The sequence below is a fragment of the Scomber scombrus genome, chromosome 22 (genome assembly GCF_963691925.1).
Source record: "Scomber scombrus chromosome 22, fScoSco1.1, whole genome shotgun sequence".
Lineage (NCBI taxonomy): Eukaryota > Metazoa > Chordata > Actinopteri > Scombriformes > Scombridae > Scomber > Scomber scombrus.
In genome coordinates this window covers 4,345,780-4,373,504 of record NC_084991.1, presented here as the reverse complement: position 1 = coordinate 4,373,504, position 27,725 = coordinate 4,345,780, and the positions used below count along the sequence as shown (strand labels likewise).

General features: G+C 39.8%; 1 protein-coding gene across 1 annotated transcript in view; it reads left to right on the top strand.

Annotated features, from left to right (window-relative positions):
• Nucleotides 1–27,176, top strand: part of asb13a.2 (ankyrin repeat and SOCS box containing 13a, tandem duplicate 2) — a 43,611-nt gene extending 16,435 nt beyond the window's left edge. The window contains exon 7 of the mRNA XM_062443874.1: nt 27,120–27,176. The gene's annotated coding sequence lies outside the window, so the exon portion shown is untranslated. The remainder of the gene's footprint in view (nt 1–27,119) is intronic.
• The last annotated feature ends 549 nt before the right edge of the window (nt 27,177–27,725 follow it).

Here is a 27,725-nt window from a genome sequence, read left to right as displayed (position 1 = left end):
CCTGTATAACCAGCTTCAAATTAGTGCATTTAACAGCATAGTGGAAAATAACAGCATTGACATCACCTTTTAAATTTTGTCCTGGTTTTTCAAGAATTATAACTCTTTTGTAATTTGCTCCAAAAACTAGGTTAAGAGTGCAGTGGAGGGTGAGCTGAGGTCAGAAAATGAATCAACACGTATTCAGAACATTTTAATTGATGATAAACATGTCAGAAAGAGTTTTGGGTGCAGCAGGGACAGACTGCGTGCATCTACACGCCTGCATTTATGGAAAAACAACACTGAAGGAAAGGTTAGGTTTCACCAAACCCTCGCTGAATTTAGGTGTGTGTGTGCCTCTATGTGTTTGTGAGTATATTGCGTGCCACAGCAATAAAACAAAGATTCACGGTTGATTCAACAAAGAGTTTTTTTCTGCAGCATTAAATCACTCCTGCTCTCTAAACTTTAATAGTTTATAGGAAAATGAGATTAGGCTGAACTTATCAGCCTGGCGCCTGTGAGCTGCTGAGGAGAACAGCTTACACCTTTGTGGCAGTCCTTGCTCTGCTTTGAACCCTCGTGTGCCTCCACCTCTTTATTTTTGGGGTTGGCAGGTGAGACCGACTGCTTACTTCACTGTCTCATGTGTTTATCGGTGGGTGATAAGGTGGAACACAGTGGAACCTTCCTGTAGGTAGTGAGGCATGAAGCTCCCACAGCTCAGCTTCAGCTCATTGATAGAACAGCAGCCAAACTTAAAGTAAAGTAGCGCCAGTGTAAGATGAGGCTTAAGGTTACGCCTGTCCAAACAATATCAAACATATGCTATTTTTAAACTTTCTTTTTTGTTCTAGACGTTTCTTACCATAGAATTGTAGAGTCCAGTGAGCTATTTTGAGCGTCCAGGATTAAATGTTCTGTTCATTTTTCTGCACAGACGATATTAGGTGACTGACAGTTGGAGCACTTCAGGGCACGGATGGACATGAAAGTCTCCTGGTGGAATCATTAAAACATATAAAATGTCTTTTCCTTTATTCATCCTGTCACAGAACCTATAAGTCAGTTGTGTGTGACAATAAGAATGAGCAGAAACAGCACCTTTGACACTTTTGCCTTTTTCTCCACTCCAAGGTGACTGAGGCTTTTGGGATTTATAGTGTTTATACCTCTTCATACCAAACCAAACTGACAGAAAAAAATATAGTTTCTCAGAAGCAATGTTGAAAAAAGTTTAGTTTGAGGCCACAAGATAAATCTATATGCTGCTGACATGGCTCTAGGAATGGCAACGTCAGTTTATCAGTCAGTTGATCTACCTCTTTGTTCCACATTAACATGTCTCAACAGCTACTTAACATTGCCAAGTTTATGATCTCCAGAGGTCAAATACTACCTACTGCTTCAACTTTAGCGCCAAGTTTTCACTTATCCTGTGAAACCTCTGGTGCGTAGACAAAAAAATTACGACCGTTATGAACATTTTTTCTATACACCCCTTGAGGTTGACGTTTGTGGTTTTGACTGAAATGTCTCATTAACTGTTGGATGGATTGCCATGAAATATGATCCACACATTCATAATCCCCTCAGAATGAATTGTAATACATTTGGTGAACTTAACTTTTCATCTGGTGTGGACCATCAGGTCAAAATTCAACACCTACATAACGGATGACACTTTCAATTAAGAAAGTAATCATTTTAAAGAAGAGATCTTGTGGCTTTCAATAATGATTCGTCTAATTTTAATCCCTGTTGACATGTGTGTACGTGTGTGTGTCTGATAAAAGTAGGAGCACACACACACACACACACCCACATGTCAGAATTGTGCCTTTGAGCTGTAAGCTAATGCTTCACTCAGGCTAATGGCTCCATATATATCTCTTTTATAGCACAGGCCTTGTCCTGTGTCCTCAGAACGTTGACATTTGACCCTGATCTGGAGAGACCCTGACATGCGCCCCCACCCCCCACACTCCTTTCTATTAACACTTTAAAGAAAGTTAAATGCAGATCTGCCATCTCACAGCTGACACAGCGTATTCTCCTTTTCTCTCCATATCTCCACTGACCTACTGTTTCTTATCTGTTAACAGTAACTGCAGGAGCCAAATGGCCATGTTGAAAATACTATTTTCCATAGGAAGTGCTTACTCACACTTTCCAGACTGGCTGTGAAAACTGGAAAATCAGTGAAGGATAAGAGGGCAGAATAGGGGATGAGTGTGATTACTGGAAACTGTCCATACCACCAAAGCCGCCTGCCGCTAACCCAGTTCTAGTATGACTCCCTTGGGGTGTGTGTGTGTGTGTGTGTGTGTGTGTGTGTGTGTGTGTGTGTGTGTGTGTGTGTGTGTGTGTGTGTGTGTGTATGTGTGTGTGAGGGGGTAGAGGTGAAAGGGCACCAGGTTAGCAGTGTGAGGTGGAGGGAATAAGTGGGTCAGCCAGCTGGCCCAGAAATAAGGAGAACTGGTGGGGGGTTATCTGCTCTGTCTGCTCACACACACACACACACACACACACCCACACACACACACACACACACACACACACACACACACACACACACGTATATTACCATTTACATTACATGCATTAGCACAAAAATGAGAACATTTGCTGTGGTCCTGCAGTGGCATGAATACACACACACACACACACACACACACACACACACACACACACAACTTTCCATACATTTGAATGGAAGTGTGAGCAAACCCAACTTCATTCAGTTTAATTCAAGACTTTCAAACATACTTTCTGAATGCAACTTTCCCATCCTGTACTACAAATATTGATATGTCCTCAAGGCGTAATGGGAAACCTTATAACACATAAATACTGTTAAGAGAGCAGCCATTGGTGAAGCAACATTAACATTCATTTGGCGTCATGCTTCTGGTCTTTTACAATAGGTCTTCTCAAGCAACAGAGGGTGACTAATCAACATCAGTCCAGGGACAGCAGATGTATAATAGCCTTTTGGCTAATTCTGGCATGTTTACATTTGTTAAAATGTTTTATTAAAGTGTCCCTGATCATTAAACCTTTAATTAAGTAAATATAAAATTTGTATTGCACTGTTTTAATTATTTATTTATTTAGTTATTTATCCGTTCATTGTCTGTAGGTTACTGATTTGAGCAAAATTGTCTTCCCTTTGGAGACAATAAAGAACATCTATCTATCTACAGTATCTATCTATCTATCTATCTATCTATCTATCTATCTATCTACTGTATCTATCTATATCCATCTACTGTTTCTATCTATCTATCTATCTATCTACCTAAGTATCTATTTATCTATCTGTCTATCTATCTATCTATCTATCTATCCTTGTGATTGGACTTCACTTTCATTATAGCTCTGTTTTTGGTCTCCACCAGCACCTGAGAAAAAAAGCTGCGAGACTAAACCCAAACAGTGAATTTTTGAGCTGTAAAAACAAAAACAAAAACTAGTTGTAAGACTCCAAAACTAGCTATCATTTCATCGGTATGTTAACATATTAGATTGGGGCAAAAGCATGACCGGTCAGATGAGATTATCCAAACTAAAAGTGAGCTCACGTGAAATGTTTTTAATGATACCCTACTGCAGGGACATCGTGTTTTGAAAAACTGCAGCACACAAAGTAGGTCAATGTTGAACTGGTCGATGTTTACAACAGAAATTCGAGGTAATAATTTCACTGTTTGTCGTCATTTTCTCTTCCAAATAAGTTTGGCTAACCCCCTTTTTTCCACAACTTGAGTGATGCTCCTGCTCCTTCCACTGTCGGACTTCATTGTACTGATGTCACTCATTGCCAGATCTCTATTCGCTTGGAGAGCTCAACGATATTATAACTAATGGGAATAATAAACTGGAATTATAATAACTGTAAGCATGCCGTTTTATCTTGTGTAAGAGCAAAAAGCTTCAGTCTAGAGCTTCACCTTTTCACCATTTTTTAAAAATGATCCAGGAATGCATTCTTGCAGAAAAGGGGAGGAGGACAATTGTTTTTTACACAAGCGTAGCAAAAAATTGACAAAGAATGCAATGCAGCTCGGGGTTGCAAATCTCGCTCTCTTGAGAATGCGCTCTGTTGCTTTTGGTTGAGGAACTAAAAAACTAAATTCCAAGCCTCTAATCACAGGATAAGACCTGGCCATGCTCTGAATGTCACACATGGATCGTATCTGACAGTCTAATTGTCTGTCTGTGCAAGTCCACTCTACAAAGAAAATATTGACATGTCTCTTAGATGTGTCATTCATGTCCAGCCAGATAAATCTCCCCTTCTAATTCTAAACCCCTGACCTGTCAACTAGTCCACACAGTGTATTGGTATGTCTGTAAATGAGCTGCATGTATCCCCCTGGACTCTCTCAGGATATTGGGTAATGTCTGGATTCCCTGCATTGTGGCTGTTTGCAGCGCTGAGCTCTCGCTCTCGCTCTCGGTCTGCTAAGGCAATTGTCGCAGCGGTGAAAGACATTCAGCACGCCGCAGCCAAAATATGGAATAACGACGTGAACGGATTGCAAGTTTTCCATCCAAGGCGACGTGCTGAATGTCTGCTACGAGGGGGCCGAGCGCTCTGAAAGCAGACGCATGTAATACGAGATGGAGTGTGTGTTCGTCTGAGCCGGTGAATGAGGAGAGAGAGTGTGAACAACCCTTTATTGTATGAGAGAGAGAAAGGGCCTCATGACCAGTGTGTGTGTGTGTGTGTGTGTGTGTGTGTGTGTGTGTGTGTGCGTCTGCATGTGTTTGTGATCAAGCACAAAACACATCCAGGCCCACAGCCACAGTGTGTGAGAATGTTTAGTATCATGGATCATCCCCAGCTTAGTTTGTGTGGTAGCATCACGAACAATATGGTTTAAAAGTATAATCTCGATCATTTCTCTCCGTCTCAAATTGTTCCTTAAATCTCCAAAAACTGCGACTTTTCAAAGGAAAAAACTACTTAAGAGAGTCTTAGTGACGTATTCTTCCACCACGAGTGTCCAGAACAGCTTCAGTAGTGACGATCAGCATTCTTCCAAAACGTAATCCCTAATTTGAGTTGAGTTGATCGCTCCAAAATCTCCCATAGGTGCTCGGATTGTTGAGATCTAGTGAGTGTGAAAGTCATAGCATATGACTCCCCACTATTTTCATACTCTCTAAAAACCATCCGGCGAGCCTTCACGCCCTGTTTGGAAGCATCTGTTAAGTTCCTTCACCCATTTATTCAGACTTTTCCTTTTCCCATCCATCTGTCTGCAGACATTTGCACTTCTAGTGCACAGTAGAGGCTGACTGCTACACACGCACACACACACACACACACACACACATGCTGCCTGTGGTCTCCTGTGGTAATCAGGGAATAGTTATTACGGTTAGCAGTTACTCTATACTGTACTTTATGACGTACTTGTGCTGTACTTTTTTATTTATTTAAAAATATATATATTATACATTTCAGCTATGGTTAAGTTATAGTTAATACTGAGGTTACTTTTCAGATCTAGAATTTAGAAGTAAAACAGATGGTGTATTATGTATTTTATAATTGATATAAATGAAAAAGCCACAGAAAAAAGGGAGAATATTTAGCATGATGAGTGCTTATACTTTAGGCACTGAGTACTTGCTTTTGATTCTTATCGTTATACCTCTTCCACCACTGGCAGCTAATAACCTCATCTCAAATTTACTTTATTTTTTGTCTCCAAACTAAAAGTCTACAGCTGCGCTAATAATGCCTCATCGATGAAGCTATACTTAGACACAGGGGGCCTGGAGTGAAACACCTTTTGCAGATGAATCTCAACTTATCTGAAGCACTGGGCAAATTAAAACGTTGATGTGCTAGTGATGCTAAATGACAATGAAGGGATCATTAAAATTGGTAGGATTCATCCTCTGGGGACCATGAATGTCTGTGCAAACTTTCACATCAAAATCAAGACATTTCTGGACCATAGTAGTGGATCGACTGGTGCCACTGCTAGTGTGGTTAAAAAATTACTGCATTTATGTGCCTCAGGTGAGAAAGTAGATCCAGATATCAAAGTATGTAGGTCAATACAGTACTTTAGTATTTATTTTCAGTATTTTACATGGAAAACACAGAGATTTCACTACAAATGCACTTGTAGTCACTGTAAATGTGTATGCTCACATAATGTAGTGTATTACTGTATTAAATATACAGCACAGAGAGCGAGAGGGCAGAATATAGACAGAGAAGCAGAGGGAGAAAGTTTGGCAGCTGGCAGCGTTCAACATTACAATGAATTTATTGGCAAGTGTCAGTTTTCTGAAGGAAAACCCTCTATGAATATTTTTACAAGACAGTTAAAATTCTTCAGGGTCCTTCAAGCGGATCGTTTTCAGGGAAATTCATTTGCACGCTAAAAAACTGTTGACAGATATTTTGGAGGCAGCGCATGTATGTGTGTGTGTCCTCGTAATGGAAGTGTGTTTTAGGGTAGCAGGCAGGTGCGCTGTCCTCAGGCTTTTAGGCCTGGCAACAAAGGGTCAGAGGTCAAATTCTTACAAAGCTGGTCAGTGGCAGGAGGTTTGACAGCTTGTCAGAAAGTTGCAAACTTAGCGCAGCTGACATCCGCTGCAAACCTAAATAGACTGAGGATGTCAGGGAGGAAATTTACCTGAAAAACACTTTAAAAGGAGTGAGAAAAAATAGCTGTTGGCATTTGTAGGGGCCTTTTTTTCTTGTTGCCAAATGCAGACGATGGAACATTGACACAGAATGATGGTACAGAACATTTTAAGGGTCTCCACAGTTTAGTTTTTCCTTTAAGTGACACACGTAATGACACACATTAACCTGTCCACATCCTATTTCTTCCATGTTACCTTATATAACAAACGCACCACAGATCAGACTCGTCATGCTTGCAGTGAGAAGCTCCACTCCCGGTTTTGTCCTTATAATGGTTTTTTAAGGAGATGAGAATGGATTACAGCGCTGCTGGAATGACAGACTTGTTTTCTTTTGCCGCCAACCACATCCATCTTTTGTTTCTTTGGTTATATAATCCCTCCGCAGACGCTCTCACAGCACAAACGTCTGGGTGGTTTGCCAATGCGGTGGTGTGTGTATATAAGTTTTCACAGTGTAACTGTATTAATCTGTACAGGTTACTGGCTTTGTGTTATAACAACGGCCGTGTTTGCATGGAGTGCATTATTTTGATATTAATTTGGTAAGACTTATCATTAAAGAGTATTACAAATTTAGTCACATGATAATACCATTTTATATATATTCACCTTATCCAGCTGTGACTGCAAAACATACACCAATCAGTCAGAAATTGGTCAAAATGTCTGACGTTGATGGTTATGGTGAGTCTCTAAGAGCGTTTCTGACAGCATTGATTTGTTCTCAAAAAACTCTTTTCACGTCAGTAATGTTGGATCCGATCAGTAGAACTCATAGTTCTGTTCCGTAAATAACAGTAATTGTCAATCCCTGGTCTGCGGATTGGTACTGGGCCATGGAACATTTGCTACAGGGCTGTGAGGAAACAATAAAATTAGATAAAAAAGAAACATAACTATAATAGTATGAGAATGACATTTTTTCATGCCATTTTGGGGTTTATTACCTTGGCGCTTGTGCAGTCTGTCAGCGTTGCACAAGTCAATTCAATCAAAATCAAGTACTGACATTGCGTGCGTTGAGTTAGATGAAGAACCAGGATATTAAAATACGTTTAAGCTAACAAACAAACAAACAGAAAAGACACTTACCTTTCTTGTGTAGTACATTGAAAAAAGGGGAGAGGTAGAGGAGGGAGAGATAACTTGTAGGGGGGACACACAGAAGTGGACGTCTGGGTACAGAAACTAACACTCATACGTTCCACTTAACAAGAGGAGTAGTATGACAGGTCTACAGTTATTTTTGTATAATTATAACACACAACTAATTAATATTTAACTCAACACATATATTTTGTTACTATATAATTAACTGTTACACAAGTTCAAACCAATTTCAATTAACACGGAATTCTTTCAAATTTTTTTGACCATAGCGTTTATTGTTTATTAGCAGTGACAAGCTAACGTTACTCTGAGGCAGTAGCATTTTACAAAGTGAACAAACGGTCTTGACTACAATGTTTCCATTCTTGATTTTAAATCCAAATGTTTTCTAACATTAACTCTTAGTTGATTCGGTGTCATGATTATCTGTTTATCATGGCTTATTAGTTTTCTCCTTTTAACGTTAGCAAAGAGAAAACAATAGCCTTGTTCGTTGATAGCAACAGGGTGCAGTAGGTCAGACTGGCAGTGCTTTTTATAAATGTTTTTCACTGGAGTACAAGCTATGGCCTGTTGTGCTAATACACTGTGGATTTAGGATTCAAATTCATCCTTGCAGATTAACTATAACGCTTTTTCCCCCATTTTTAAACGGTAAATTTGTTTGGCTCATACTCCTTATTACTCCCCGTCATGCCCCGAAGAGCAGGAGTCAGATTTGGAATTAAAGTAGGTTCCAAGATCTAATCAGTCTGTCATCACCCGCTTAGCTACTTGTTCTGTGAACTGTAGTTCTGTTATCACTGCAACCAAGTAACTAAGTAACAAAAAACATAAAACACTGAGAGACAGGAGATATAAAAGGTGTACGTGATATCACATTGTGACCGACAGTCTAACCTTTTTATAACATACACATATGATTCCCCAGGCCTTTTAATGCCGCTCCTCTCCCCACCCTGTCAGCTAAGGCGCATTACAACTGTGGTAGCGGTATGCCTGCAGGGAAAAGCCAGCCACAGACTGTGTAATTAGCTGTTGCTTCATAAATCAGGCAGTAATTACATGCAGACTGTGAGTGCAAATGATTAAAGTCTTAGCACACGTTTTCGCTGCACTATCAGAACAGCTACTGTAAGTCTAGCTAAGTCTAATCCAAGTTTTCTAAATATACACTGTGACTAAATGTGTTTAAACACCTCAGTTCTCCTTTTAGAATTACCAGGAGAGAACAGACTGAACTCAATTCATCTGCTGTGGTAACAAATTGTACTAACAGTTTGACAGAACTTGGCAAAAAAGGACATTAAACGCACCACTGTTTCCATTCCTAGAACAGTTTTATTTGGTTTTGGCAGTGCTGAATGAAACTCTGGTTTTCAAATCTTCAAATTCTGTCCCAAACACTTCTCCCGCTGTAGATTTTCTAAAACTCGAATTTTCTGCTGCTCCATAACAAAACAAAAAATAATAACCTTAACTGTTGTTATCTCAATAATTTTCATAGAAATAAATGACTCCTGAATGAATGAACACTGAATCGTGAATTATTCTGTATTCCATTATTAGTGATACTGACCAAAATAAGAAGCTATTGTTTGCTAGTAAGCTATTAAAGCTGCATTATTTCTAGCCACTTGGGGGCAGCACAGCTAGCTGTAAAAACATTGGCATAATATAAATGTGATTACACATTCATCAAACACAGGAAAACATTAGCATTCATTTAGAGTTGTGTTTCTGACCAACACAACAATTCACTCTTTTTTTAGCGCTGTTTTTGGTCACCAACAACTTCTTTAGCTGCTAAATGCTCCACTACGTTCACCGCCAGCTAGTTGCTAACTTTATCTGTCTGTTGTTTGGGGCTGTATTGTAGCGTACAGTGGGTTTACCAGCCTTTTCTATGGAAACAGCAAATTTATGCTCCTGGAAAAGAAGCTTATGATAGAATTGTGGGCTGTAAAATCAAAATAATGCGTAGAAAGATGCTAAGAGAGGGGAACTGCTAAGTCAGGTTATAGTTCTTTTGTTTGCCAACATGAGCTACAAAAATAATTGATTGTAGCAGCTTTAACCTCATAAATAGTGCTAATACAGGTCTAGTTTTATACTTAACTGAACATGACCACTGAACTGATGAGTCAGATGCAGCGTTGTGACGTCACAGTAATCATTTGAATTATTTTGTCATTTACACCACTCTCCTCTGATTAGTAGCTTCCTTATTCATCTCAGACATGAGGAAAAAGATAGAGAACAGTAAAGGTCATGATTTCCTTATTGCTACTTGTGCTTATGTTGACTTTGAACCTTTTCTCCAAGTCACTTTCCATCAAATGCCTGCTGTGCTGTTTCTCCTTTTTCCTTCCTGGCCTCACACCTCTCACTCTGTCTGGTTTGGTATTTCCACAGTTCAATCTCTCCCTTGTCCACCATGTCCATACATTAAAGATGGAAAACAGCTGCGTGCCTTCTGGATTTCCCAGCATTCAGTTACTTTTGGAAGACTCCCTGGTCTGACAGGCCTCACCTTTAACTCAGCTTTATATATTTCACCGTCTGGACGGAAACAATGACAAAATGCAGACAGATCCGCTGCTGTCCAGAGCCTTTGATCCAGAGTTTAGCACCTAATGCCAGACACATGCATACGGTGTGTTCACTGAGCGAGCACGCACACACTCACACATACACATACATACAGAAACATAGAAGCCTGGTTTCCAAATCTAATAAGTTACAGGGAACACTTTTTGGAGAATGAATCAAGAGATATAGCACTCTCAGATGATTTGGTTTGTTGCTTTAATACAGACTCACCCCTCAATGCCGTTTATCTTATTATGTCATCAAACACGATCACAATGCAGATCCGACTATTGCTCATCTTGAAAAGCACTGATGTTGTATTTGTGGAGAACAAAATTCCAGGTTTGCTGGCTGAAAAATCTCTACATTTTTCCAGCACCGCCAACCTGAGATAGTTTCAACATACTTGTATCAAACAAATCAGACAAATTCATTCAACATGAATTGTTGCATCATTTGAAGAAGTGGTCTTGGTTGTGATCAATGTTGTCTGGATCAAGGATTTTTTTTTTAAAACACATAAATGGTTTATGAGGACTTTTATTGACTTTATTGATCACCAACCATGAAATTTTAGTTCTTGTGACCCAAGACAGTGCAGAAAATAACTTTGAATTTTTTGACAAACTGGAGCATGAAAGATCATTCTTGACTTTTGGAACAGAATGCGTGTCAAAATCATCTCAACTCAAAGGTCCTCTTACTAGTTTTTTTGAGATTTTTTTTAATTGATAGGAGCCAGCCACAACAGTGACATCCTCCAATATTACTGGAAATACAGTGCTGCTCGCTAATCCAACCTTAAATTTGACTGATACTGATAATATGGTGTATTAGTATAAATAATGTTGAATGTAGACTACTACTATATTGAGCATTTTGTCATTTTTAAGCACCAATATGGTGAAAAGGAATTTATTACAAATGAAAAAGCATTTATCATAATCCAAGAAATGTGTTATAAGAACTTTTATTTGATAAATATGTATAAATGTGTTAGTTATTTTTAAGGTAATCTGCTCAAACCTTCAGAGCATAATAACCGAAAGTTGCTTCACCATACTTTTTGTAATTCATTATTGGTTCAGTGAGCAAGCCAGCACTAGGGGAACAGCTTGGACCATACTAAGATAATCAATCAGAAATGTATAATAACACTGAGAGACCAGTTTAATAATGATGGAACTGGTGTAATATGTTCTCTCTTCCTGGTATTTGTTCATTACAATTCCAAGTTTGCTTAAATTTTCTCTGTCTGTGCATTTGTACCAGTTAAAGCCATTTCTGTTGTATCTTCATTTAATTTAAGGAAATTATAAATCATCCATGTACAATTAATCAAGGGATTGAGGGTATCAGAATCATCTGGTGCTACACGTAAATATAGTTGAGTGTCATCAGCATAACAATGAAGATGAAGAAGTAAAAGAATTGAAACATTTTTATTTTCTGCACTCACTTTAAGATCATTGATCACTTTTACAAGCACTGTTTCAATACTGTGTCCCTTTCTAAAAACCAGACTGAAATTGTTCATGAATCTTCTTGTCATGTAGGAAAGCATCCAGCTGTTTAAACACTGCCTTTAAACACTGCCATAAAAGGTAGGTTGGAAACACGCCTAAAATTACTCAAAACAGAAAAGTCAAGATTATGCTTTTTGAGTAAGAGCTTGAGTAGAGCTGTTTTGAGTGCAACTGGAAAGATGCCTTTCTCTAGAGAGCAATTTACAACGTCTAGTACATCGCAAATCAAACCATCTAAAAGCTCTTTGAAGAAAAAAGTGGGAATTGCATCCAGGGAGCAGGTGAAAGATTTTACAGAGTTCCCCTTCACTAATTTTACAAAAAGAATTTTCCCGAGGAGGCACGAGTGTCCTGATTTTTGACTGTATTTGCAATACTACCTCGGATATTAATCTTATTTTCAAAAAAATATGCAAACATCTCACATTTTGACATATTTGTTCATGCAAGGAAGGACTAAAAGGCCATTGATGATAGATAATGCAATGCTTGGGTTGTCTCCGCTTTCACTGCTAATCTTATAGAAGTATGCCTGTTGCTCACAGCAGAAAACTTTGTTACAGACACAGAAGGATTTTGTAAAGATCTCTCATGCATTGTTCATTTGTTTTCCTCCACATTCGTTCAGCTCTACGGCACTCCTTGAGCAAATGTACTCGCTCATTTTTTTCAAGGCATTTCCTTCATTTGTTGTTTTAGTTTTCAGAGATAAATAGTAATTAATAGCACTGAAGTTTCACTTTTCAATATAATATGATATAATATGATATAATATAACCCTGGTCTTCAAAAGAAACTACCCAATGAGTTGGGTAGACTTTCTTATTAGTCAGTGCCTGAATGTTTAACAGATCCATCTATCCCTTTTGTTCATGATTTAACTGTTTGGCTGGTCTTCAACCTTTAAGGGGGACAGTGATTAAACTAGACCCTCTCTGCAGCTGTTTCTATGCTTTGATTTTTCTATCAGAATTTGCCGTTTCATTCTTGTAGAAAGCACAGTGTGTATGAGCATGTGCAAAATGTCCCAGGTCTATACAGAGGAGTACACTGTACTGTTGTTGCAAAGTCCTCTTGTCATGATAAATAATCCATGAAATAGTTTGCCAGTGCTGACGTCCTGTTTCGGCTCAGTTGAAGCCCATCCTATCTTAACAATGTAGATGTTTGTTTATTCATTTAGTCTGTAATGGAGAGATGAAAAGATGAAAGCAGATACACATCTTTATTATGTAATGAGAAAAGTGAACGGTTGCTGGGATGTTTGTGTGTTTTTACAAAATGAAAGAAACTGCATGGGAGGGGTGGTAACATATTTTCTGTCCATTGATTTTCATGTGAACAACTACATCAGCCTGACAGGTAGCTTGACTGCATACTGATCCAGTACACTATGTAGATCTGTCACAGTAACTGCTTTTGTTGGACGATATATTGTCTCGGAAATAATCGCGATAAACGATATTATTGTCATTTAAAGATAATTTTATACCACTGATATAATGATAATATAATAGCATAATAATGCAGGGGGGGTGGGATTGGAGAGTGGGTGCTACACTTCTTTAAAAACACAGACTGTCATTATGGGACAGAGTTATTTACCTTTAATTCCATATAAGCAGCGCCGCTGGCTTCTTCGGAACTATAGCCTCTTAGCTGCTATTGGAGTGAAGTGTGGCAGTGTTGAGGTAAAAAAAATGATCCATGTCATCTCCGTGTATCATACATAAGTCGATGTATAGACATGATGATGTTGATAATTACACTAATGTACGATAAGTCGATAACGTATTTATTGTGACAGGCCTCACACTATGGCTGTATGGCTGGTAGATTAGCGAACATATTTCTAGAGGGCCTTCTTCTTGTTAGCTACCATAATGTACATAGATAGAAGTAGTGTTTCATCATATTCGTCTGTGTTATATTCCATATTTATCATATAGCAATAAGACAATAGAAGGAGGCTGGCCAGATATCAAATTATAATGAGATATAGCTAGCAGGGAAAATAAAAGCACTATCCTCTTCTTCTTTGAGTTGTGCAATGGTTGATGCACTTCCTTTGTGGTGTAAATCGAACCTTCATTTTCACGGGGTTCATGGTGACAGCGAGGCTTATAGGGAGCCAGTCTAAATGCTGATAGTGTCATTGTTCTATAGACATTCTCTATAATGATAAGTTAAAGCAAAAAAGTTGTCTATTTCCACTTTCCACAAACATTACAATTCATCTTCGGTTTTTCATCTCGCTCTTGACCAAAGAGTTAATGGACTGACTAACTGACAACTGACCGCTTGGCAACACCATCGTCAGCTAGAAAAATATCTCCATTCTGAAAGGTCTGAAACTTGGAGGCACATGGCTGAAAGTACAGACATCATGCAGACATCACAGTTTGCGTGCACAAGCATGTCTCACACTTAATTTTCTCTCTTTTCCTGTTTAATCTTTACTTCCAGCCAGCAACTAAAACCTTCATTTTTCATTCTCCTTCTCTCTCTCTCTCTCTCACACACACTTTCAGCCAGTATCCAACATCTGCTTTGGTGAGACATTTAATTTCACTTGTTACGTCAGGCACACACTCCCGACTTCCAAGCAAAGCCATTAGAAAACATTATGCTCGACAAAGTCTGAAGCTGCGAGACAAAGGAGGCTTTTCACAGCAGCATCAGGCCCGTCCACATCTCCAACGTTACGTCTGACCGGAGGTTAACATGAGGGGCATTACTACATTACATACAGAAATAAGCAATCACAGCTGAAACTGACCATGACTACAATAGAGAACAAAAAGGATCATCCCATGTGTAGATTTTAAATCTATCTGGATTGAAGGGTGATCACTGAAATCTTGAAAAAACTTTTAAGAGACTTATTTTAGGAGAAAAATTGCATCAGAGCATTGTCAGGTTTTGTGCTAACAGTACCCATAAAAAAGCAGCAGAAATCATGTCATAAGTTCTCATATTATATTATCTCCCAATTTTAGCCAAATTAAAAGACAAAAAATCTAGTTGATAAAACAATCTGACCACGAGGTCTATTTAGCTGCTGGTCTACAGCTTTTTATCACATCACTGATGTTCATCAGCTGATGCTGTTCTCCCAGTACTGGTGGGATTGAAAAAGTTCAATTTTCCTCTTTTCTGAGCACAGGAAAATAAATCGTGATTGCTGCATATTAGACTACATTACAAGTTAGGAACAGTGTTTTTGCAGTATAATATTGATCATTTATTCTTTATATCTTTATGCATTTGCATGTGTTTTGGTATTCCCATTTTAAGAAGATCCTAACAAATACAGAAAGAGGAATGTATTTCTTCAAAGAGCGTTTTGGACAGCCCACGTGTCCTCTTTGAATTTCAGCACATGTATTCCACTTCAGCCTTGACCTGGAGTCGTCAGCAGGACTGTCTGCACTCCCTTTGTGATGCACTTCCAGAGCCGCGCTGGAACTGGAACAGAAGCTGACACGCGTCGACATGGTGGAGAAAGACGACACCGACTCAGGATATCAGTACACACAGTTGAGGGAGAAACAGAGATGTTTGCTTCATGTTTCAAATTAGAAAAGTGGGTCTGGAGAGACAAACTGATACTACATAGAGGAAGAAAACAGACAAATTCAGGTCAAAGCTATTATTGATTTCTATTTTTTGAATACTAATCACAGAGAGCAGCAGATAAGTTCGTAACGGGGCCTTTGAGTTTCAAAGACATGGGCATTAATCAGGTGTGGGGTTTAATAAGGTGTAATGAAAGACACTATCAAGTTACACTATTGGAAAGTTAGGATCCAGCAGTTTTTGAGCTTGAACCATACTAGGGATTAACAGTCAGGATACTGAAACTTGCTTTTTTTTTTGCATTTATTTTAACCACACTTATTTAGACCTCCAGCTTTACTGAGGTGCAATACTAAATTACTGGTTTAAACCCTCAGTGGAAAAAAACCCACAAAGTTGGCAGATGTCTTGAAAGTAACACACAGATTTCCAAGTATGTTCACAAGTTGGTTAAGTTTTATTGTGTGTTGCAAACTGCGAAAGTCCTTAGTTTTTATATTGTTGTGGGGGTGAAAGCTGCAGGCATGTTTTTTTGGCTTTTAGCTGCTAGATTTTAGATTAGATAGAAATGAATCTCTTAAATTGGAAATGGATGTGTGCTATGGCACTGACTTCTTCTGAATTCTTCATATCATCATCAAAAAACTATCAATCTGCAGTTTTTTTTAAACTCCAGAGGAACATTTGGGGCACCATTCTCAAGTTTTAACAAATATATATATATGTCTTTTTTTGTGGTTTCAAAAGCATCCTAGCGTTCCAAAAAGTTGAGGTAAACATATGTAGAAATGCTATCTGCTAGTCAAAAGCTTCAACCTGCCCTGGAACACTTTCCTTGGGGATTTTGTACCTTACCGACAAGCTGATGACCGACCATTCCATAGTCTTGGTTGCTAAGGTTGTTGCTAAGGTTTTTCAACGTGTTGTTCACGTTGCCCACTCTTCGGATCGGATTCTGGCTCAAACAAGTACAAATGTATGTGAAAAGTTACCATTTTGAGTAAGGAACAAGAAAAAGTAGTACAATCTACTACGGTTTGTTACATGGTTTGTTGACGTTGCCCCCTGGGAAGCTGAAGTCTAAACCAATCACAACAGAGTGGGCTAGTAGGGAGTGGTTCTTAAAGAGACAGGAGCCAAAACGGCCTGATTCAGACAAGTCAAACTGAGGGGCTGCATAAAGGGTCACTATAGGATAAATAAGAAGTTTGGTTTTAATTGTAAATCAACCAGATATATTCTAATAAAGCCCCCGAATAAAAATATAGACCTGAAAATGTGCAGAAAATGTCCCCTTTAACATCAGAAGAAAAGCTATATTTAAATGATATCTTCTACACATAAAGTTTAGTAAAACTAACAGACTAACTGTAGAAGTTGAGCAGTGGCAACAACTCTGTGTGCAATTCCTCAACTGATCTGACTGAATTTATCAACAGCATAAATAAAGTCCACAATACTTAATCTTCCGTTTGTTTGACAATGTTTTCATTATCAGCCACCAGTAGAAAATAAAGAACTAATCCCCTGAGCTTTTATTTGGAGTGGGTCACACCTGAAGCTAAGGCACGTGTCACCCCGGGTTGCTGGAACATCTGCAGGACTGACAAGGGTATTCTGGGAAGGAGGTGGGGTGTAGGTTAGGGGAGGGGGTGTGTACCGCCAGATTGCACTGGAAGCAAAAGCTGGAAAAAGAGATGCTTGGTGAGAAAAAAAAGAAAAGGAGAAAGTTCTCAGCCGTGGTTGTGGTGTGGCACGTAACCACCGTACAAGAAACGGCTGCGTGCATGTGTGTGTGTGAGTGTTTGATGTGCCAGATCTGTGGGTCCATTAGCCGCTCTCAGAGGAGCAGGAAACCAAATCTTTTCATGGCTGCTGTAAGTCATTTTACCATGTGGGACTGCCAGGGTCTTTAAACCTGTCTGCTGCATGCATTAGAAATGGGGCCAAATAAATAACCCCTGAACCAGCGCTTGTGTGTATGTGTGTGTGTGTGTGTGTGTCCGTGGTTCCCCCGCATAGGAAATGAAAGACCAATTAAAGTGGGCTGTGTCAGGCTTATTAGTGCAAACTGTGTTTACACAGGGAGTGTTGGAGAGAAAGAAAAACAGAGGAGTGTGAGAAGGAGCTTAGATCAGCAGCAGGGACACAGTTTAATACACACACACACACACATATGCATTCACAGACACACTGATATTCGCTGAGACACGACTATGCATACACATGAAGATGAAAAAAGGAAAAGCAACACACGTTGATTGTTAGATGAAAATATATCATCCTTCTCAGGACATGATCACCCCGTGGTTCCTCACACTTGTCTGTGGATGTCTATGCAAGGTATCAATGCCTGTGATTGACAAAAATAACAATGTACACACCAACTGCTGAGATCAGGACTCAAAACAACTCCTCCAGTTACTTATTTGGAAGAGAAAAATAAAGTTTTGCTGTGCATTGAGGGAGTATTGCCAACATTTCAGGTGTCACTTTCAGTTTGACCTCCAATAAAGCAGTTTGGATAATCTGGCTAAAGGCTTTTTTTTGCAACCTCCCAAGCTTTTCCCCCATCAGGCCTTACCAATACAATGTTATCATAATCAATCAAAGTTCAAGCCAAACCTATGACAATAAGACCCAAGTTGCAATAAACCAAAATGATCCTTTAATGGATCCCTGGGCCCTATGCTGACTCTAGAGTCTTTGTTCTCATCAGGTAACGGGTCTATTCATCCTTTGGCAACCTGATGTATACATTAAGAATCAAGAGCAGTTCATTGAGAGTCGACGTAAATATGTGAGCTGTGAATGAGTACAAGACAGACGGAATAAATCTGTCTAAATAAATCTAAAACTATCCCTGGCGATGCGTTTGAGTCCAGCACGTTGTTTCGTTCATGTGCAGGCTGAGTGCTGGCTGTCTGCCTTCCACTGCGGCCACCAGGGATCACTTTAACTCACTGTCAGCTGGAGATCTCAGTGTGCTGTTACAGCCCGCTACTGTCGAACAGAACCACGGACTGGATAAAACATAAATTCCAGTCCGAATCGGTCATCGCTGCGGTCGCATTGGATCGTCAGGCCGAGCCGACCTCTAACACCACTTAAAGGAACCTTTGGGGACCGGGTTTCAGGTTTGCGACCGCATGCACATGCATGTACGCAAGCTGATACAGTAGCTTGAAAGTGACTGCTTGCACACACACTCACACACACACAAAAAAAATGTCTGTCGGGATTACTGCATCCCGTGATTACAGCTCGACAGCCTGCCAGAGCGTGTCGGACGCCAGCCATTGTTCAGTGCTGCATGAGTCTGTCTGTCAGAGCGCCAAACCACACTAACTGAGGACCTGAGGGAGGACGGAGAGGAGGACAGGGAGTGGGGGGTGGGGGGGGGCAAGGGATAGGGTACATTAAATCTGCTCCATGAGAGTGGACGCAGAGTAGATGATTGTTATAGCCAACCAACTTTTGGTTTTGGGAGGATTACTGGACTTTAATTCTACAGAGGCCACGTGTGTTCAGAAAGAAGAACAAATAGTTACAGACTACTTACAGACTACTATTGCTTCCAAAACAGCCAGAGGATGTTTTTTTCAAAGAATAAAGGGTTTCTCAGACAGCCTTGAAAAATGTGTTCTGGGGTTCCTCAGAATCGCCAAACTCCACAAAATGAGTCTTTTATTTATATCAGACTCACCAGACCCTGCATTAACTACTTTGACGTGTATTGTTCGTGGCATTTTGGGTAGATCATTTAAAACAGAGAGAGGCAGAGAAGGTCAGGAGGAAAAAAGGCGGAATAGCATGTGAGGATAAATGTCATGGAAGCAAAAAGCTGCCAACGGGTAGTGTGCTTCTTTTAAGACGCCCATGTTCTGTCTTGTGGCTAACTGTGAAGCCGATGTACTCACCTCAAAAAGGACCCACACGGCAAAAGCACAAAGACTATTTTTCTTTCGCTCGCAGCAGAATCTCCACTAAAGTTCCACTTGCTTGTTTGTTCGGGAGCTTTTGGTCTTCATCACTAGAGATGGTCGCTCAGTTATTAAGGTCAACTTTGAGGCCAACATGGACAAGAACTCAGAATAATGGAAGTTTGAACGTCTGCAATTTGATGACAACTTCAGACGTCATCTACTGATGAAGATCGTGTTACGTGCCAAAATAAAATAAGTGGGTCTTCAGTGTTTTGTCACTTGATTGGAGTAGTATAAACAGTAAATATATCAGACTGAATCTTTGGGAAATGTGTATAAAATATGCAGGAAACATCTTGTGTATGTGATGGGATGGTCCAGCAGCAGTGGGTTTATAAGAGCTGCTGGAGCTGTAAACAGGATTGATGAGAGCACAAAGACTCAATCACAAGGTGCAGACCATGAAGCCGAACAATAAGCTAAAAGACACTAAAAGTGTCAATAGAGCTGAAGGGGAATCAGGTCACATGCTGCGTTCCATTTACTTTTAAAGTTGGAAGTCGGAGCTGGGAATGATGTCGCACCCAAGTTTGAATCATTCCAGTTGAGGAAGTCAGAAAACCAGTTCTAGCCAGATAGCAATACCAGTTGATAAAAACACATTTTGCTGTATTTTGTGCATACTAACAACATAGCAACATGTCCTGATGTGTGTACTACAACTTTCACACTGTTGATGAACAGGCCTATCATTTTGGATTTTGAGGTCAGGGCTGGTGAGGTTCATCTGACCTTCAGAGTGGTCAATCCGACATCAGGGCGCACTCCAGTTGAAATGTCCAGCTGGGAACTCCGGCTTCCAAGTACAAATAGAACACACCAATAATTCTCAGCGAGTTTGTCACATTTCACATTACACTCTCATTTCACCCATTTTTTATATAAAATATTAATTGGGGAAACTTTTTTTTTCCACTTCTTATTGGAATGAATGCCTGTAAAAGTAGATAGATACAACACAGTAGTATGGTTTCCAAAATGTTTCGTTGTAACATAGAGGTGATATGTGTTTGGGTCAAAACATGCAAACCACTGCTGTGATTATTTAATGTTACATGCAAGTATGTTAGCAGATAGACCTCAGATAAACAGAAACATTCTTCTTGCTTGACCAACAGGGTGATCTGCATGGTTTGTAATCATGCCAAAAGGGGGTACAACCCCACCACAAAAAAGCATGGTGCATGTCAAGTTTCATTTACTCAGGTCCCACAAAAAAGGTTTGTGTGACCTGAACTGGAGATTAATACATCAGAAGGCAAAACCCCTGCAGCTTCTCTAAGGTGCATGAGCCACATTAAATCTGAAGACCTTATAAAACAAAGCTCTAATGTTACAAAACTGCATTGGACTTCATCATGTTTCTTAAAGGACTATTACAGCCAACATGCAGTTTTATGACATTACAACCTTGTGGTCTAAAAAGCATCTCCATGCTGTAACCTGCTTCTCTGCTCTGATTCTAAACTCTCAAGGCTTTGTGAAGGACTCCATTGTTGCCCAGGTATTTTGGCAGGTCACTATCTGTGTGACGACAGATAAATGGTACCTGGCTCACCTGCTTCAGCTGCTCACAAAGGGAGGATTTTGTGTGAGGAGTTGAGCTCCCTGCTTGGTTTACAGCCTCCAATGGGAATCAGGAGAATGAAGCAAGAAAAGGGGGGGGGGGGGAGGGAGGAGGATCAGGAGATGGTATGGAGTAATGCAGCTTATCAGATAAAGCTGTTCTTTTTTGCATGCCAGATCATTACACAACTGGCACAAAACAGATGTAGAAAAAAGGAACACACACAGATTCCCACTGGTTCCCAAAGATTGTATGCAGCTAAAACGATGCAACGCAATGGTGTCAAGTTGATTTTTAAACATTCTCAGAGTAAAATTTCAATGCCCGTCATTTTTTGTGCAAGAACATATTGACCTCAATGATACTTTAGCCATTGTGCATTTTACAGTATTTTTCAGAATTTAACTGCTTTTGGTTGACTGACAACTGAGAGCCAGTATTGCTAGGGCATTGCTAACTTACTGTCAACTTCCATGATTTCACTGCAGAATATCATACACCCATTTTCAGAAAACCAATATAGCACTGGTTATATATCTTTTGCAATTTAAACCATCATTTTCCCCTTAACATTCAACATTTGGGTGGATATATGAGTCAGAAGGTGGATGCTAGCAAGCTAGGGTAATTAGCCTGATAACCGACGAGCTTCCTCTAGCTTCGACTCGGAAATCGACTTGTAAGCAAGCTAGTTAGCATCCGTTTTCCGCGTAGACAACCTCACTTATGAACATGACCACTGATTCCCACTACTCATTACTTTTCGTTAATGTTGTTTCAACACCAGTGTCTTTGCGTTACTGACTCACAATGCAAAGGAGGAACGTTTTTTTTAAAAGTTCTTCCTGTCATCCTGATAGCTGACAGAAACCAAAGTGTATGTGAAAAATCATAACACATTTGAAAAACTTTTGACAATTCAAAAACCTCTGGGAGGCGCTTGTTTAGGTGGCACTGCCAACCTAAACTAGGTGGCACTGCCAACCTAAACAAGCTTTCCCCCCCCACTGTTAAAACAGACGTTGAACTCCTTGGCGCCTTATTTACTGCCCTCCAGTCAATCTGTATTTATCTATATCTCTATCTGTAACTGCTGTGCTGTGTGTATTTGTGATTTCTGATTGTAGCTATGTGATACTTATCTGTGCAATGATAAAACCGCAGTAACACACTGTACCATAAAATCCACCACCTTAACTGTGAGGTCATTCAAATGAATTCAAACTAGTGAGCACGTGCTAACACTGACTTTATCCAAACATCTTGACAACAAACTGCTCAGATGACCCTGACTAAGACAAAGTGTTCTGACAGATAATTATATTTTATTTAATAATTAAGTCATTAATTCTGTCTATTTTGAAGTCCCGCCAGTAAAATAAAAGAAAGTACACTGCTGTATCTTGTTATTTTCTGCTGTTCTTGTTTGGCAGGTTCTACTGTTTCGTGTTAAGGCTAAATCAGAGTTAATTGCCTTTCATCATACCCTGGTGAATCATAAGAGCCACCGTGAGGTGAAGTGTGCAAGCAAAAGGTTGGAGGGTTAAATTTGGGACAACAACCTGTGATGCACCCCTGAAGGCTAAATGGAGGCCCCAGAGCCTAGAATACACCTCCACAAATGAGAGGTCATGACCCATGATGAGTGAACAAAGGCAGTTTGTGTGTGTGTGTATGGGCACGGAGGGGTGAGAGAGTCCATGCATGCAGTTGGCAGGTTGACAGGTCAGAGTGTAGGGGGGCAGAGGTTACCTTGAGCTGCAGAGGAGGCCAGTGATCTTCTTACAGCAAGGACACACACACTTCCTGCAGCCGAGAAGGGAAAAAATAGACATCTGTTGAACAGAGGGCACGTGAGAGAGAGAATCCCAAAAAAAACATAAAACACATATTATAATTCTGAGGTTGGCCAGATTAGAGCTGCCAAACACATGACACTCTGCAACAAAGAAGAAAAGTAGAGAGCAAAACAACACAGAGTGGGAGGATCTGGAAACGCTCAGTGCAGACAGGGGAGCAACACAAAGCTCCGCAAGGAGTCGAATGAGTGTGTAAACATGCCACGGGCCTCTGGATAGATCGATACTTACACAAACTCGCCCTGCAAGGACCTAATGTGCAAGTTTGTTTTAGGTGAATAAATTGGTTGTGATACATTTGAACGCCTCGCTTGATAGATAGATAGAGATTATCTCTGTTGTCCTCTTTTCCAGTTCTCAACAAAGAAAACTAAGTTCTTTATCTACAGAGTACAAGATCTTTATAAGGAAAAAGGAACTGTGCCATCAGTAAACTTAAAAAAAAAAATCATGCTGTCTAATGCACAGTCCCTTGGTTGGATACTTGTCTTTTTATTATTTGCAATATTCATTGGCACCCTGATCATTTTGTTGCCATATCTTAAGAAGAATTGTTTTTAAAATTAGCCTCACCATTTTATCTCTGTTGCACACAGTAATACATCACTGTGTATCAAACAGTCAAATCACTATGTCATTACTCATGCTGCCTTTTCATCATGTGGGAATTACAACTTGTAGATAAATCAACATTTAACTTGTAATGACAAATGGGGAACTCATTTTTCATTGAAAGCTTGACACTTGTTATAAGTAGTCATTAATTAAGTGTTGTTGCGGTTGTAGTTTTGTCGGGGGGATAACATGTTAGCTATGTAGCTAACGAGAGTGTTCTGTGTATTTTGTCAGAGCTTTTTCATGTAAATACAGGCCTGATGAAATCCACACTAGGGTTCAAAGTAAGACTGTAAGACAGCATGGATTTTCAGAAAGGGGACGAGTGAAAAGCAGAACCAAAATAAGATCGGCAGCTGCTATGTTGACTTGTCTCATGACGTGAATGCTTACAACTTGTTACCCTTTTCTAGCTTTTATTTTAACATAGCATAACAGGCTATGGATGTTAATCACCAAATGGCAGTGATGAAACTGCAAAGGAGACATATTATGCACATTTGTAGGAATATTTTAGCATGATTTACAAACTCCTTATTTATCTCATACTGACTCTTTACACAACCCCTCAGTTCAGCCTCTGTCTGAAACAGGCCGTTTTAGCTCCTGTCTTTGTAAGGTCAAAATAACATTAACCAACCAAAAAACAGATTTGACCAAATTTGGGTCCATTCTAACCACTGGCAGAACATCTAGTCACATTTTGTGACATTGTGGGGTCTAAGGATGTCAGCGTCAGCATGTCAATCTAATACATTTGTCTGAAGCCTCTTGTCCAGGTTGCAACAAAATCTCCTCCAGGCCTTTCTTGTACCAGACCATCAGGGCATATAAAACTTTTTGAGCCCCTTCACTAGCAATAGAAATATCAGAATCCTTAGAATCATTTCCTACAAACACACTTTCATGTGGAGATGTAATAACCTTCGTAGCCTGTAAGAACCAACATGTATATGCCATTAATAAAAACAACATCTGGGTTGTCAGGTTGTGAAATCTCCATTTGGTAACTTATCTTTTTAGATCTGTGGGTCATCAGGAAGTTTCCTTCATATAACCATTTGACATTTGACCTTCTGGAACTGCAGTGCATCTAAAGCACAATCTATTTATTGACAACTTATATTTAAAACTCATGACTAGATATATAGTTTTAAAAACCCATTATTGACGTATTAACATTTATATGTGTCGAAAAATGTGACTTTTACCACAACCTGGCAACCTGAATGTTGTTCTCATTAAAGGTTTAAAAGTCTCATTAAATGTGATTTATAAAGAACCAGGAAATTGTTAACCACTTGTAAACTCTTTGTAAGGGGTACCTAATTAGAAAATAGTACTAAACTAATGTATTGTTCACTGGATAAGCCCCTTGAGGTGCATTGTCTAACTTTCAAGAGGGTCCTGACAATTTACCAGTTTAAACAGGGATTTACAGCAGGAAGAGCAGGCTGGAGGCCGTAATGAATTTAAAATGCAAAGACAAAAGTTATCCAAATGATTGAGTTTTGCTTTTAAATATCTGCTCTTTCCTCATATGAAAGATTCTTACTGCAAAATCTGTGAAATATGAAGTGAATTATTAGTGTCTGGCATTTTATTGTCAAGGATCGCGCACTTGTGGTACAGACGAAATCTTCTTAAGACAAGTTCCACCGAAAACCACAAACTGCCAAACACTACAGAGAGAGTGAAAGAGTCAGCACAGTCATCATCTCTAATGTACGAATGGAGTTTAAACATATGGGAGTTTTGGCAATGGAAAGAGACAAATGCTTAGCACATCAGTCAGCCAAATGTGGGTTATATTCAGGACAGTGTGCGGGAAATTAAGAGTGTAAGAGTGAGTGAAGATGAAGGAGACACGGTCAGGACAACACGACTGTCTGGATGAACTGGAACCCAAGAAAGAGAGGAAGAAAAGGCGGTGGGACAAGTCAACGTCGTCCTCTGGGTTCTGCTGCAGAAAACTGGGTCAAGAGGAAGGGTCCAGACCACCACTATGCACAGTCAACTTACTTCAGCTTTTCCTCAGGAAACACAGAAAGGGAGGGGACGCACGCCGACCCTGCGCTCTGTTCTTTAGATGAAGTGCTAATTGAGTCCCGTGGTGGATGACTTTCAAAAATAGGCTTTCCCTTGTTCCAAACCCCCCATCAAAGGCTTCCTCGTCACATGTTTCAACAGTTTGTGTGTGTGTGTGTGTGTGTGTGTGTGTGTGTGTGTGTGTGTGTGTATGTGTGTGTGTGTGTGTGTGTGTGTGTGTGTGTGTGATCCGATGAATGTAAAGGTTATACAACAGCTCTGTAGGTGCAGGAGCCAGTGAGGTTTTTAGAGAGGCTTAGCGAAAAACGCTGAGAGAAGCTTTTCCTAAAGCTCTGCGCTGAACTACTTTCAAATTTGGCACTCTTCTCATGTGTCAGCAGTCTCAGCAGCACCAGCAGGACTTCAGCAATACAACATAACGACCTACAAAACTTAACAATAACGACAAAAAATGAATAAATCAAATATCCATGAAATGATCTAAAAGTAAGTTTTTAACTTCAGCGCTGTCAGACAGAATGTGTTCTTGGCACATGGATTCACAACGTAGAGTCCAAAATTAAGGAAGCTATCATTAGCTGTGTTGCACCATCCACTTTTATATGCTATCCCTGAGGTTACACTACTCCATAAAAGAGGCATGGCTTGCAAATCAGTTATGAGACAGGACTGTGAAACTGTGTTGGACAAATGGGCTGAGCTGTCACTTTTTCAAAGAGTCGAGATTAAAGGAATGAGACTATCGAGTTAATCCTTCCAATGAAGTTAAACACAACACATACTATGGACTAAGTTGTGGAATTGAAGGGCTTCTGCTCATTTGCGTTTTTTTCTTTCTTTCCTGTCCCATATTAATTACTATATTCAGTATAGCTTGCTAGTTGTATCCATTTTGTATTAGCAAAGAAAACGCTAATTTACTGGCAATACCTTTTGAGCCAGTGTGCATTCTTAAAACTCTCCTTACTTCGGTACAAAACTTGCACATCTTTATATTTTGAATATTTTTTGCCCATGTTTGAACAGTTGTTTTTAGAATTATTTGATAAAGCCTTTGAATGGATGTTGTATGATTGTTGTAGCAAGATTCTGGCTAGCTACTGTTAGCTATGGATTCTTGCTAGCAGCTGTTCGCTAATAGCTCCTCCTGTAACCACCACGATATTTAGCTTTTTGATATATCGCATTAACAAAGGTTGATGGAAACAGCAAAACTTGAAAAAACTTAAATATATTTCCATCATGTTTTCTAGGTTATATTATTCACTATTTTAGGTATGAGTGGCGCTTGTTTAGCTTGTTGCGCATTCTTCTTCTGCAGTGGTTTAATGGCACCTGACTGGACAATTAGCACCACCTGCTGCTTATATTGATAAACCAACTGGCAATATTTACATAATAGTTACGGATGGAAACGAGCATAATTTTAACTGTAGAAAAGTAATTTTGAAAATGAAATCCATGCAGTTTGATTTGCATAGGAACCTGGTTCCAAATTAATGTTTCTTTTGCAGGCTGTAGCACGTGAGGTAGGACGGTTGCCAGCTCTCTAAGTGTTTGTCTGTGTCTGTAGGTACAGAGAAACATCCCGTGACACTGACCGGGTCACTGGAGAAGAGGACATCAGTTAAAGTTAAGGACTATATTTTGAAGTGAGTCTCATTTACAGTTAACAGCATTTTCACGTGAGCTCCTTGTATTACAGGCTTTGAAGGATTTGAAAGAGCTCATCTCTCTCCCCCCGGCTTTGTTTACAAGCAGTGCCGTGTCTTTGCAGATGGATCAAGTTGGACTCTGTTTAAAAAAAAGCTGCACGGCTGCTGCTTGGGTGGCTTCATGTTTGACTGTGTGGCCAACGTGGCTGTTTCTACCCCACTGACAAGAGGCCCACCTCCGGATGAGCTGCAAAAGAGAGAGGGTTGGGGGGGGTCAGGTTTCAGCAATAAAAACTCAGTTACCGCTCAGTATTCTTCTTCTTGTCTCCATCTCCATCAGCCCTTCAAACTCTCTACAAGCACTCGCTGCTCTCTCACCTTACCTCTACGTCCTCCTTGCCCCTAACCCCTCTGTCCTGGGCTTGTGTGTTGTCTTTTGCCCCACTTTGACAGAAAATCAAAAGCTTTGCTGTGTCAACATCACAGGCAGCAGGAGTATCATTGTTAGGCCAGGCTGAGATGGA